We start from the raw sequence: 14,132 nt of genomic DNA, 5'->3' as shown, positions 1-14,132 counted from the left end.
TGCTTAGATGAAGACCAACCGTTCTTTTATGAGTAATCAAAACAAAAATCCTTCCAAGGGGTTCATAAATTTTTCTGGCAAGAGTATATCACAAAATGATTCATATTTGTGTTTAATGTCAGTCGGCTCACGGAGCTGTTTGGAATCTGGGAGTGTATAATTTAGTTGCAGTATATAAATATCCACCAGATGGCACCACATACACTTTTATGTGAAGTTCAAGTGACGGTGCATTGATTTCTTCACTATTTCTTTAAGAGTTGCAGTAGCCGTTGTTAGTTGTTTATTTACTGAATATTTATTAATGGAATTTGTATGCTTTGTCTCTAAACTGGCTACGGCATAGCATCTTCAGATGCCTTGATTTATTCCTTTGCCAATTCTAACTGGGAAACTCCCCCCTCCCCCCCCCCTCCCCCCCCCAATCTTCTCTTGGAAAAAGAGCCTGTGTGAATATTAGCCTCAGTTTCCTGTTCTTATTTGACAGGAGTGGTCTTCTGCTGCTGTAGCCCATCTCTAATATTTGATATGTGCAATCATACCTTGGCTATGAAAACTGTTTATTTGGTTTACTATTTTGTTGCTATGAGCTTGAAGTAGTCTGACCATTGTCCTCTGACCTCTGGCATCAACATGACATTTTCACGCTGAGAACTACCACTCACTGGATATTTTCTTTTTTTGTCACACCGTTCTCTGTAAACCCTTGAGATGGTTCTGTGGGAAAATCCCAGAAGAGGAGCAATTTCTGAAATACTCAGACCAGCCTGTCTGGCACTAACAACTTAAAATCACCTTTTTTTTTCTTCATTCTGATACTCGGGTTGAACTTTAGCAGGTCTTCTTGATCATGTGTACATGTCTAAATCCAGGCCATCGTTCATCTTTGGAGAGAATTTAGCAGAGCCCAATATAACAACTGCTCAGCTAAATAACCTCACATCACTGTTATGGGAGTGACTCAAAACTAGCTTTAATCATGCTGATTGACTCTGAATGCGGGCTGAATGCAGGCTGTTACATAAAAGCATCTAAAATTGCCCTATAACGGAGATTCAGGCATGCAGCATTACGTTACAAAAGACAGCACTTCTGCCGTGGGATAATGTTGGTTTACATGTGCTGAAACATAACACAGACGATTATCAGTTTTCTCATTCTGACCTCTGACCCTGTGCAGCTCCATAGAAAAATCACAACACACCTCCTCATCAGGGAGCTATTCAAGGGATTAATAAAAAGCCTGATTTGCCACTTGACCCTCATCACCCTATTAGCCTTCCAGTTAGGTATTTGGCCTGGGTTCTCCCTCCCTTGTTTCCTCTCTAACGAGAATGTTAGTTTGGCGCATTGTGTGTTTTGTTGATCTCTCCAACACATATTGGGTTTATCTTCCTGTTGAGGTAGATTTTTGACCCAATTGTAACCTTAAACATGATGTTTTTTTCCTCTTTTTGTTACTCTAGTCTCACATTGAGTCCATGCACTCTCAGACAGCTGAAGCACTGTGTCACTGGTAGGTAGATGTATTTGTGTGTGTATCTCTGTCAAGCATGTGTTTGTATGCACTGTTGAAGCTAAACTGGTGCCAGGTAAATTTTCTGCCTGTGGGGTGACAATATGTTTCTATAGTAACAGGACCTCACAGACTAAAAGTCATATAGTGAGTTAAAGAGCAAAATAATAATTTATTTCCTCCCACATGGTTCCTTTTAATGGTATCGCTCAACTGGTTCATTTTTTTGGTGCAGACTGAAATATCTCAGCAGGTTTTGGACTGATTATCACAGACTGTTTTCCCAGGATATTAAAAATGCTCTGGGTTTTTCTTTACAGCCACCATAAACGTGATATTTGTGGCTTTTAGTGAAATCCCTCAACAACTGACCGAGTTTAAATTTGTCCAGTACTTTGGTTTATGACCAGATTTATGCAAACTAATGACACTTAATCAGCCCCAGCTTCCACTGTGTGCTCAGCAAATGTTAGCATGATAAAACACTAAGAGTAATATGTAGATCATAATAAATCCAAATTGCTGAACACCAGCATCATGTTTCAGGTGCATGGTCATTGTAAGCAAATTAGTGTGCTGATAAAAGGATTAAGCTTGAAGTATCGCTCACTCTATATAAACATAATTAAGGTAATAACAATAGTGACATGTATAATCTTTGGATAGTCTGTTTATTGCCAAAAAAGTTGCCTGTGAAATGAAAAAAACAAACAAACAAACTAGAAAACAGTGATTTTCATTCTGTTTTTGTTTGCATGTCATCTAAAGCTTACACTGACTGGCCACTGTATTAGGTACACTCTTTCAACTGCTTGTTGATACAGTTACTCACATGCTAAAAACTAGACACAGTCAAGACAAGCTGCTGAACTTCGAACTGAGCCTCAGAATGGGGAAGAAATTAGACTTAAGTGACTTTGAATGATGACTTTAATTGACTGTGATTGCTGGTTCCAGACGTGTCAGAAACTCCTGGTCCTCTCCGGATTTCCCCACACAACGGTTTCCAGGCTTTAAAGAGGCGGAAAAAAGAGAAAATGTCCAGTGAGCACCAGATCCCTGCGTGAAAACTTTTTGCTAATGCCAGAGGTCAGAGAATGGCCAGACTACATCGAGGTGAAATGAAGGCAACAGCAACTAAAATAACCACTCGACACAACCGAGGTATGCAGGAGAGCACAAGACATCAAACTTTGAAGCAGATGGGCTGAAGCAGAAGAAGAGCACACCAAGTGCCACTCCTGTCAGCTAAAAACAAGAACCTGAGGCTACAATTCACACAAGCTCACTAAAATTGGACAACAGAAGAGTGTTAGAGCATTGCCTGACCAGATTACTCTCAATTGGGCCAGAATTTGGCTTAAAGAAAATGATAATGATCCGTCTGTATCAGAGTTCAGGAGTGAGTGAAATGGTATGGGGAATGCTTTACTGATATAGTTTTGGGCCCCTTAATACAGCTAAATACTGTGTAAACGTCACAGCCACCCCATTACTGTTGCCGACCACGTCCTTCCTTTTATTATCATAGTCGTCTTCTGGAAGAAGAAGTAAGTCAGTGCCTTTTGTGTGCAGTTTTACCAAAGACTGAACAAGATTTGACTTGCTGACTTATCACTTTCATGAATCTAATCACTTATTAGGGACATGAAGGTGTGTCCTGCTGATAGATCTGCCTTTCTCTCAAGGATCAGCCACACTGCGAAATCATTTCTGTATTTCTGTGTGGCACTTTAATTCTGCTCTGCGTGAGCAAAAATGGCAATCAACCATTTTCTTAATGGACAATAAATGATCTGGACTGCAATGATGTTTTTTTCCCTAATCATTTTTTGGGGGGTAAATCAAACGCATTAAGTTTCGCCAACAGCCACACATGTGTTGATGCAACTATGAAGCCACTCAGTGCTGAAGGTTGCAAACTGGGGGTGATGTGCACCACTTTCTCAGCGATGCTCTCTAGACTTGAACTGATGATCTAATCTCTGCAGGGCCCTGATCCAGAGAGGTGGGAGGAGAAGGTCTGTCCCCCTGTTAATGCACTTACACTGACATAAAAAGCAAACCAGGCCAGTGAGCTGCAGCGTTTATCCCTTCTACCTGCAACATCAAACTACTGGCACTGGGAGATCAAATAAATCCTCTCCTTGTGCTCCAGAGAGGTTCAGATAAACTAGAGCAGTGCAGAGGTTTCACACTGACTCTTTGTATTAAAGTTTGTATAGTTTGGAGCTGATCTTGATTATTATATTGATATATTGAGGCAAACATTTTCTGCGTCCTCAAGTCTGTAATTAATCGAAATTGATCAAATTAGATTTTTTTGGCTTTGTAGTGGAGATACTAAAATCAAAAGTGTTGTTCACTGGGAAGAAGGGAAACAGCTGGCCTGCCTCTGTCTGAAGGCAAACTCTTTGTGTAATTATTATTTACTTACTTCTTGGCCATGAGCTATATACTTCCTGAAATCTCACGGCTTAGCTTACGCTACAACGTCACACAGGTCTTTCCAAAAATCTGTTCACACTGTACCGGCATTACTTTAGTTAGGCCCAGGTGAGCAGTGAGCTTAGACGACACACCGGTCTTTGGGATGTTTTTAATCCTCCGGGCAGTTTTATGATGCGGAGTATCAACAGCACAACAGGGGACTGAACTCTCAAAATGGAAAAGCAATCAAACTCATAAATTGTCAGTGCAGGACACACAACTGCAAGTTCACTGAGCTGGATGGAGGTTTGGTAATAAAACTAAACCTTCATCAAGAAGTTTTTTTCATCAAGAGGTTTGTTTTTAAGGTTTAATGTAACGGTAAGGAAGGAAATAGCAGGGTTTCCTTAAACGGTAATAAGGGATTAAGTTTATTGATTAACGATATGCACATTTGAACCAACAGAGACATTTAGAGACAGTGACAGATTACTGAAATTGTTATATGCAAAAAATTGCTGAAGAATGTGTCAAGTATTGGAGATTTTCTTTTACATAAACTGGAGTTTCTAAACATTTGACTTAAAAATCAGATTAAAGTTGTAAAGATATGCAGAGAGCAGGTTAAGATGGTAAGCACACATTGGCGTGTGTGTGTGTCTGTCTGTGTGCATGTGCTCACTGAGCAAAGTTACTTAAAGTTGGATTTTCATTGGAGTCATAAAACAATAGGGGGGCCTTTTTGTGAAGTCCAGCAATCCTGAAAGAGAGACTGGTGGAAAATCTAAAATTCATTAGAGCTTATTATGTTTAATTTCTGGCACGTAAGCATTTTTATGCCTCTAAAATTAATTTCACCTTCTGTAAAGAAGGACAGCAGCTTGGTTTCATTTCCTTTCAACAATCCATGATTCCTGCTTTGGGATCCGCAGCGTTCTTCTGTGTGCTTATCTCAGCTGTGGAGCGCTGCAGGAGCTTCAACTTATTTGATTCCAGAGTCCTCCTAGAACTGCCACATGACAGAAATTAATTGAAAAGTTGCAGGGGAACAGAAACAGAGAGATAGAAAGAAGAAAACACTAATCAGAACAGGCTTCATGCCTTTGTTTTACCACTGTTGCTACTTCTTCTTGCTACAGCTATTACAAAAGAAATGGGTGAAACTCATGCTGCCCCACTGCTTGATAAAAATGAATAGCAATGGCACCCAAACAAAATGTGACATTAGAACATCCTTTAAAAAAAAATCTTCAATGAGCATCATCTAAAGACAATTAATTAAAAAAGAGAGCTCCGTTAAAAAAATAAATACAACAACAACAAAGAAAAAAAATTACGTTTGTGCACGGAGCAGACAATTAAATCACATTATTAGCTCGACATCCCACACTGCTCAACGGGAGCACTGCTTTGCTGCTGTAGGCTTCCTTAATGGTTCATCAGTGAACAGTCTTACACTTATGTGTATTGCCACCTCCACACCATGAGAGGATGTGCTTCAGATGGAGGCCCGGGTCGCTCTGTCAGCATCACCCCACGGTGAGCTGTAATGAGTTGGTGAGCATAATGATAGCTAATGCTGCCACGGCTACTGAGCCCCTCTTGCCACAAGGCCGTAATGTGCTCCTGCTGCGCTGTGTCAAACAGCCACATGTAAAACAGACTGGTGCCAGTGAGCTTGATGGCAGGCCTGCTGCAATGTCTCCCCAGCAGCAGATGGATCAGAGAAAGAGGGGACAAAAGGGCCGTGGAGTCTGTAATGACAGTGTTTGGCTGAGGATCACATCACGGCTTGGGGCAGCTGAATTTATGTTGTTAAATAACACCTCCTGCCTCCTCTGATCACATGTTGTTAACACGGGGGTGATATCAATTAGAATTTTTCAGTTCCACTGCCAATGCAACCACTCGGTCCTGATACTGCTGCTTTGTGAGACGTATGGTTAAGAGACTCATGGTTGCATCAGCTGACTAAAGTGCAGTCAGTATTAGTATCCAAAAAAATGCCATAACTACTTCTAACAAGTCAACAAACTGCATTCACTGTCCGACGTGGTTAAGCAAACACTTATTGCTACCCAAAAGTAATAATGAAAAAAATAATTGTACATATAAATGTCCCTGGTTGCTATTACATTGTGTATAACATAATTAGACAATGAATTCTGATCCATCAGTGTACCGGCAGCATTTGAGTGCTGTATGAGGGACCACAAAGCAAAACGACTGGGAGAAACAGATTTAATCTTTTCATTAATATGCTTATGTTTGTTTGTTTGTTTTTAAGGTTTGAAATAAATGAATCAAGTCCAACACAAGAACCCAAGACTTTGAGTATAGTGTATATGAGTAATATAAAGGTACAGAAACCTTTTAAACACTGCTGGGTGACATGTTTAAAATGAACAGGGATGCGTTTTTCAGTTTATCACTGTGGTGAATATTAACAGACATACCAAATCAGTCTGCATTAATCTTTAGTCAATAATAGTCCTCCTTGAGTAAGTTTTGGTAAAACTCACTGAAAACTGCTAAATAGTGGGCTTTTTTCCAAATTAATAATAATAATAAAATTTGAGCACATCCACTCTGTGAGAAGCTCAGAGCCACAGACTCTGTAGGCAAGTGAGAAAATGCAGAAAAAGTGTATTTTATGCAGTTATACATGATTAAGCAGTATAATGCTATACTTATTTTTAAGTGATGTGAAAAAGTGTTTGCCCCCTTCCTGATTTCCTTTTTTTGTATGTTTGTCACACTTGAATGTTTCCTATCATTAAACAAGTTTAAATATCAGACTGTATATAATAATTGTATACACAGTAGTAAGTGTACCTGATTTGAATCTACAGTAAAACTGATGGCTGAATGTGTTTCTGTACATTTATGTCTTCACTTGTATTGTTGCATTGCTCCCGATTCTCTGGGATTTTGAGCACTTTTCACTTTTCCTCTATTAAAAGAAAAGGTTTGTGCTGAATTCATTACTGAAGTTGTTTCCTTATAGAAGCAAACTAATGTGTCTGAGATGCTGAGGAGTGTAAAATGCATCAAGTGTATACAGTACATCTGGGCTGAGCTGAGCTGTGAGCTTGGAGGTAGTTTGTCTCCTGGGCAGTGTATGTGTCGCCTGTCAACTCTCCCACACACACACACACACACACACACACACACACACACACACACACACACACACACACACACACACACACACACACACACACACACACACACACCACCCACTCTTCACGATGGTGGATAAAGATATTAGCTGGGCACTGTTGACACTGCATGCACACCCGTAATGGCCTCATAAATTCTACTCATGTGAAAGGGGAGAAAAAAAAGCAGTGAATAGGAAGGAAAGGGACTGGGGACTCATTGCAAGTCTACTCATTCTCCTGCTGCTCTAAACCACCCAGCAAGCTTTCTACCTGCAGTTAACAGATGCAGCAAATAGTCCTGCAAGTAGCATTTGACATTTGTGTTTAAGATACACTTCAGAACTCTGCTGTTCATGTTGTGGTTATACGGTTTCTTTTTGGAATGTAACTCCTTTTTAAAGTGCTGCTAAAGTTCTTATATTACCATGTTTGCTATTGTTTTAACAATCTATTATTCACTTGTACCCTAAAATGGCAAAAATAGTATGTATATTATATTTATGGATTTATTTTAGATAGATTATGGGTATTTGATTGTATAAAAGTGGAAATTCAATTTGTGTGTAATATAGGTGAATAATGGTGCTGCCAGTTTTTGTCTTTATGCCTGTTCAGCTGATAATGTGCTGTGTTTGGACTCTGGTAAACTATTATTTGGTCATTACCTGTACATGAAAGATGGATATTGTCACGATATCATCACCTACTTTTCTGCCATCCTAGGTTTTAAAACCAGATGTTAAGAGTGAGGGACAACCAGTTGGTATAAAATAGAAATAAAATAGACAATAAAATATGCAATAAATAAAACAGTCTAAAAAAAAAAATCTTGTCTAACTAATATTAACTCTGGTGTGTGTTTTTAAATGTGATTTAAAGTGGAGGACCAACTCATTCTATAATTTGGGGGTCACAGATCTTTGTTTGGTGTATATGTGCAGAAGGTCTGCCAGGTAAGTGGGAGCCAAGCTCTAAAACAAAAACTGCTTTATTTACTTCAAGTAGGACCTAAATTTTTTTAAAATTAAAAGAAAAAAAAAACTATTAAAAAAGACTTGAAAGTAATGATTACATTTCATGGAACATGTTTGTTGAGATCTGACCTTTTCGTGGTTACTTTCTGATTATTTGTAACTTTTACTTTTGCCACCAGACGAGTCAGCACCTGCTGGTTATTTGGGGAAAAAAAAGTCCTCCTTTTGCATAAAGCTCCATAAACATATTGCGCATATTAGTGTGTTTTAACTGCAACTGTCACACCAGCTGCAGTATTTTGTGAACTTTTACAACTTCTTGAGCCTCTGACATAAACAACAAACAGCTGGCTAGACAACCTTTTGCCCCTCCTATGGGAGACACAGGCTTCAACAACACTTCTGAAGAAACAATGCTAAAAGTGCATGTTAAAATACACTACATGCAATATTTACCTTAACAAAAAAGGGGGTCATGTGACCTCATTTGAAGGTTTTGTGACATGTGGAAAGTAGAAGTATCAGCTGAAAACTAAGTGTCTAGAGTCAGACTACTGAGTTGAATTTGATGGTGATCTATGGCAGTCAGTGACCTTCCCTAAATTAGATGCTGTAAAGAACGGAGGCAGTGTTTCTTGGCAGCAAAGATGTTACTCTTGCTAGCTCCAGAGTCACATGCCCAGTATTGATTGTTAGATCCAGGAGCTGTTAAGGGGCTGCTTGCATCTCAATGTGTCCTTCAGCAGAGAATTAATGCTACCTCTGTAAAACATCCTCTTTCCTGCTGGATTTCACTTCATTATTAATTAAGCACAAACAACAGTTTATGAAACCAAAGTAAACTGAAACATTCAGCAGGAACAGATCAGCATTCTGGTCAATACTGCTGTATTTATTTGAGAATTTTGAGCTTTCACAAATGCATCTCTGTGGTAAATACGAGGCCAAAGGCAGGAGTCACTTAGCTTTTCTGTATGTATTAAACAAACTGGAAACGAAACACCCAAATCAGGGACATTAAAGGGATTTCATGCCTATAAGTTGTGAAATGGAGTCTGTGACTCAGACGTATTCCACAAATTCAAAGAAGGCAAGACGATGGTGTCAGTGCACCTGCTAATGCACCTGCTTAATGCATGTTGTCTCAGTTAATGCAATGCAGCAGAGCCGATATATGAATAAGTACATATAGTACTTAAATCATACTTGTTATTAATCTCTGTCTGTCTTCCACAGCATGTCTTTTATCCTGTCTTCCTTCTCTCACCCCATCTGGTCGCAGCAGATGGCCCCGCCCCTCCCTGAGCCTGCTTCTGCTGGAGGTTTCTTCCTATTAAAAGGGAGTTTTTCCTTCCCACTGTCACCAAAGTGCTTGCTCATAGGGGGTCATATGATTGTTGGGTTTTTCTCTACATGTATTAATGTAGGGTCTACTTTACAATATAAAGCACCTTGAGGCGACTGTTGTTGTGATTTGGTGCTATATAAACAAAATTGAATTGAATTGAATTCAGAGAATGTCAGTTGATGTAGCAGATACACAAGGCGCCATGTCTACCTGGGTAAATGTTAAATGTATCCTTATTTCCTAAAGATGAAATACTCATAGAACTAAACCACATCAAACTCTTAGGAAATTTATGTATTCAAGGGGGAAACATGGGAGGAGAGGCATAACCCATGAGACTTTTCATAAGTTTCACTCCCACACGAGACCATCATTTAATTAATTAGTTAATATATTTATTTTTACTTATTGTTGCATTGCTTTAAGGACTTTGATTTTTATTTTTTCTGTTTGTTTACTAAGAGATAGGGCAGAGAACATGGTGCGTTTATGAAAATATCCACATTTCTTTCTGTACATTAAGCAAATTAGATACTCTGCATCCCTCTAATATAGACACAGACAGATTTAGTCCAACAAAATGCCTGATGTAATCTGATTTAGTGTGAAACACTGAACATTTGTTCTCTCATTTTTTTCCTCACTTCGTTGCAAATCTTCTGGAAATACAACGCTTAAATAATCAAAGGAACACTTTGCAAACCCATCAGATCTCAGTGGGAAAAGACTCTATCTACACTGATATGGGTTTGGTAATATGTTAGAAATGAAAGGATGCCACATTGTTTTATTAAAAATGAAATGATCAGTCTCCTCTCAGATATGGGAAGCATCACTGAGCTCCTGGACAGTCTGAGGTACAACCTGGCACTATCAGATGAATGAAATATATTGTCCCAGAGGTGTTCTACTGGGTTTAGGTCAGGTGAGTGTGGGGGCCAATCAATGGTATCAATTCTGTCATCCTTTAGGACCTGCCTGCAAACTCTTGCCACATGCGGTGAACCTGCTCTAATCTCTGAAAAGCAAAGAGTGCCAGTGGTGGCCTGCCAGTTCTGGTATTCTATGGCAAAAGCCAATCGAGCTCTGGACACAGAGCCCACTAGGGGTTGTTGGACCTTCTTTTTCTGATTGTGTGGTCAGAGACATTCACACCAGTGACCTGCTGCAGCTCATTTTGCAGCTCTGGCAGTCCTAATCCTGTTCCTTCTTCCACAAAGGAGCAGATTTGACAGCCTTGCCCAGCTTTCCTTGAGAGAAATGGTCTCCTCCATGCTCTTGAGACTGTGCTGGGAGACACACCAAACCTTCTGGCAATGGCATATATTGATGTGCCATCCTGCAGCAACCTCTGTAGACACAAGGTATCACCTCATGTCACCAGCAGTGACACTGACCCGAGCCAAATGCAAAACCAGTGAAAAAACAGTCAGAAAATATAAGCAGGGAAAAAAATGGCAATGGCCTCCAACTATAAAACATTTTTAGGGAATAGTCTCATTGTTGCCCCTCTAGTTCACCTGTTGTTAATTTCATTAACACCGAAGCAGCTAAAACTGATTAATAACCCCCCCCCCCCTCTGCTACTTAACTGACCAGATCAACATCCCAGAAGTTTAACTGAAAAAGTGTTCCTTTAATTTTTTTTTTTTTTTTTTTGGAACAACATATTTGTTTTCACTGAGCTATTACTGAAGTTCAGCGACTCGGCCTCTGTGTGCAAACACACACTGACATTTTATTACAGGACACACACAAAATATTCAAGACAGAGTTTAAATTAAGTTCATTTTTTCTTTTGTTTTTTTGAAAAGACAATTTTAAAATTTTGCATCAACAACCTTATGTTCACAGTTTTCCTTTGTAAAAAACTATCCCTATTGTATACTTCTTGTACACTATTGTATGAAAGTTCTCACAGAAGAACAAAAACAATCTTCCAGCTGTGTTTTCTTCCTTGTCATGATGTGAAGGGAAACTAAAATTAGACCGACATGACACAAAAGTTTGTTCCTGCATCCTATCAGACCCTGTCAGTTTACTGGATTCAGTGTTGCCAAAGAGAGAAAAGTCAACAAAACCTTTCAAGGATACTGAACATGCGCCTTTATTTTTCACTGGATGTACAAAAATAAAGTTTACCTGTTAGTTATCCATCAGCGTGGATATTATACTAGCCACCTACTTGCCTTCTGATTTTAGTTTTGAGACATTTTTCTCTCAAGTAACCTCTCAGTGCTGATAAAAAGTAGGACAATGAGGCCCTGGTTGAAAATAACTGGAATTATCCTTTACGTTTGTTGACTACACCCTGTGTGTAGTTTCACTGAAAGGCTTGAAAACAGTGACAGGAAGGAGTAGATCAAGATGGAGTTCCTTTTTAAAGCCTCAGCCTTATTGTTTTACCTCAGAGCAGGAGAGAGGAGCAGACGCACTCTTTTCTTGTCTGACACAAACAGGAGACACACAGATGGAGATGAACCTCCGAGTTTATCTCCATCCTCACTGTAAACAAACTGCTTTTCTCATCCATTAGTTGTTATTGTGTATTTTCAACATAACGTGACTGCAGGATGCATGTGTAGCCTCAATCTCTATTAGGTTATGTACTCATTGTTCTTTAGTGATTTCTTATTATCTGTCATATATATGTACTATTACAGTGATGGATGTAACAATGGGCACACCAAGTGGTGGGGGCACGCTGCTTGGAAACCCGACAATGGCATTTTGGGTATTTTGCTGGCTTGTCTTCTTAGAGGAGAGATTAACTGCAAATCAATATAAAGTTGTTCCGAGTAATCACCTTTAGCCTATGATGAAATATTTCCTTTATTCAAAGATATCCTTTAATTTTTCACCTATCCGCATGCCTAAAGAGCAGGTCTAGAGAGATCTTATCTTCTTCTTATTGCTAACAAATCCAATTAAAAACTCAAAAACAGCAGTGAATCTATTCTTTAAAAACCCAGAAAGTTCTTTTTCCTTCTCCAACAACTTAAAATGCCAAGGTACCTTTCTTTGAGTGGCGTGAACCTTTATTGAAGGTACTTTAGTGACAGAGTTTGCACTCGTGCACAATAGTGTATCAGAGCAGACTGTAAATGATCCTGAGACAATCATACCTAAATTCACACCATTTTTTCTTCTTTATGCTAAATTTTTGTTAAAAAACTTGCTGTGCCCAGCTGTTTTGGAAAACAGCCAGATGCTGACAGACTGGGGAAGTTGCAAAGTACTGAGGGACAAATTAACTCATTGTTTGTTCGGCTCTGTACTTTAGACTGACAATAGCATCACCAGCCTTACCCTATTTTATTGTGTGCGCTCGTGTTTGTGTTTGTGTGTGTGTGTGTGTGTGTGTGTGTGTGTGTGTGTGTGTGTGTGTGTGTGTGTGTGTGTGTGAGAACACCCACTCATCCTCAACATGTTTTTCTTAGCGGATCTGTCATTACTGTTTGGTGCTAGAGCTCACCTTCCCCCCTTTATTGACTCAATATGAAAACACAATTATTGCACCAACAAAATCAGGGTCAAAGGTGGAACCACATGATGTTTGTTTGACTGGCATTGTCGGGGGACTGATTTTTGATCTTAAAGTGTGATGCAGAAGAATATCAAATGTGAGGCTATTCATCCTTGTGTTGCATGGCCACATAAACTCTCTGCTCACTTGTAACCCACTAAATATGTACAATGGGATAACAGCCAAGGAAATGTCCATTATAAATGCTTGAGACACAAAGTCTACTACATATGATTTGCCCTGGATTAGCCTTTCTAGCATTTTGTGATCTAATTTCACTCATGTTTTGTGATATGAAAAAAGGATATTTAATAAAGAAAAAGAGATAAATTCATTTGCTGTTTTCTGTTTGATGTGAATTATGTGTTTTTGAGTCAAAACAGCTGTTACTTGACTCCCCCCTTTTTCGCATGCTGGACTTATCCCCCACTGAGCCACTCCCCTAACCCTGCTGTTTGCTGCTGTAACACACACATATTTTTGGTGTTATAAATCTTCACCAGCTGACTACAATTGATTAGTAAAAATAACTCCCCTTACTTCACCACCGGTGAGTCACAGTAAAATGCACTGAGGGGTTAAATGATGTCCATAGGCTGCTAAGGATGTGAAGTTGGGCTGTGCAGGAAACATGGGAGAGCAGCTTCCTGTTGTGCAAAAAAGGAGCCTGTTGTACAGCAATCAGACGGACAGATGGGCGTGCAGGGAAACAAAGCCGGTTTATCAATGCAAGAGAGCTGTTCTGAAATGTCAAATTTATTTTATGCTGCTAAGAAAAACTGTTTTATGAGAATATTATCCAGTCATTGCTTTGATTTGACACTAATAAATCAAACATTCAGTTTCACAACAACTTTAAAAAAACGCCCATAAGTTGCAAGCCATGACTTTGTTGCATGTTTTATTATCTCGTGATAATGTTTAACATTTGGTTACTTTGTAACTGCTAAAAATAGAAACTATAAGAAAGTATATGATGATATCATCATATACTACACTGTATATATATATATATATATATATATATATATATATATATATATTTATTTATTTATTTATTTTTTTTGCTTTTATGTGATTTTTTTTATGTGATATGTGATTTTCCCAGAATTATCGTTTTTGTGTGTAGTCCACCTCGTGAACAGGCGTTAAATTATGTTTCTTTTACATAAAT

This window comes from Neolamprologus multifasciatus, chromosome 5 (genome assembly GCF_963576455.1).
Source record: "Neolamprologus multifasciatus chromosome 5, fNeoMul1.2, whole genome shotgun sequence".
Lineage (NCBI taxonomy): Eukaryota > Metazoa > Chordata > Actinopteri > Cichliformes > Cichlidae > Neolamprologus > Neolamprologus multifasciatus.
The sequence above is the reverse complement of the archived record's forward strand: the minus strand, read 5'-3'. Positions refer to the sequence as shown.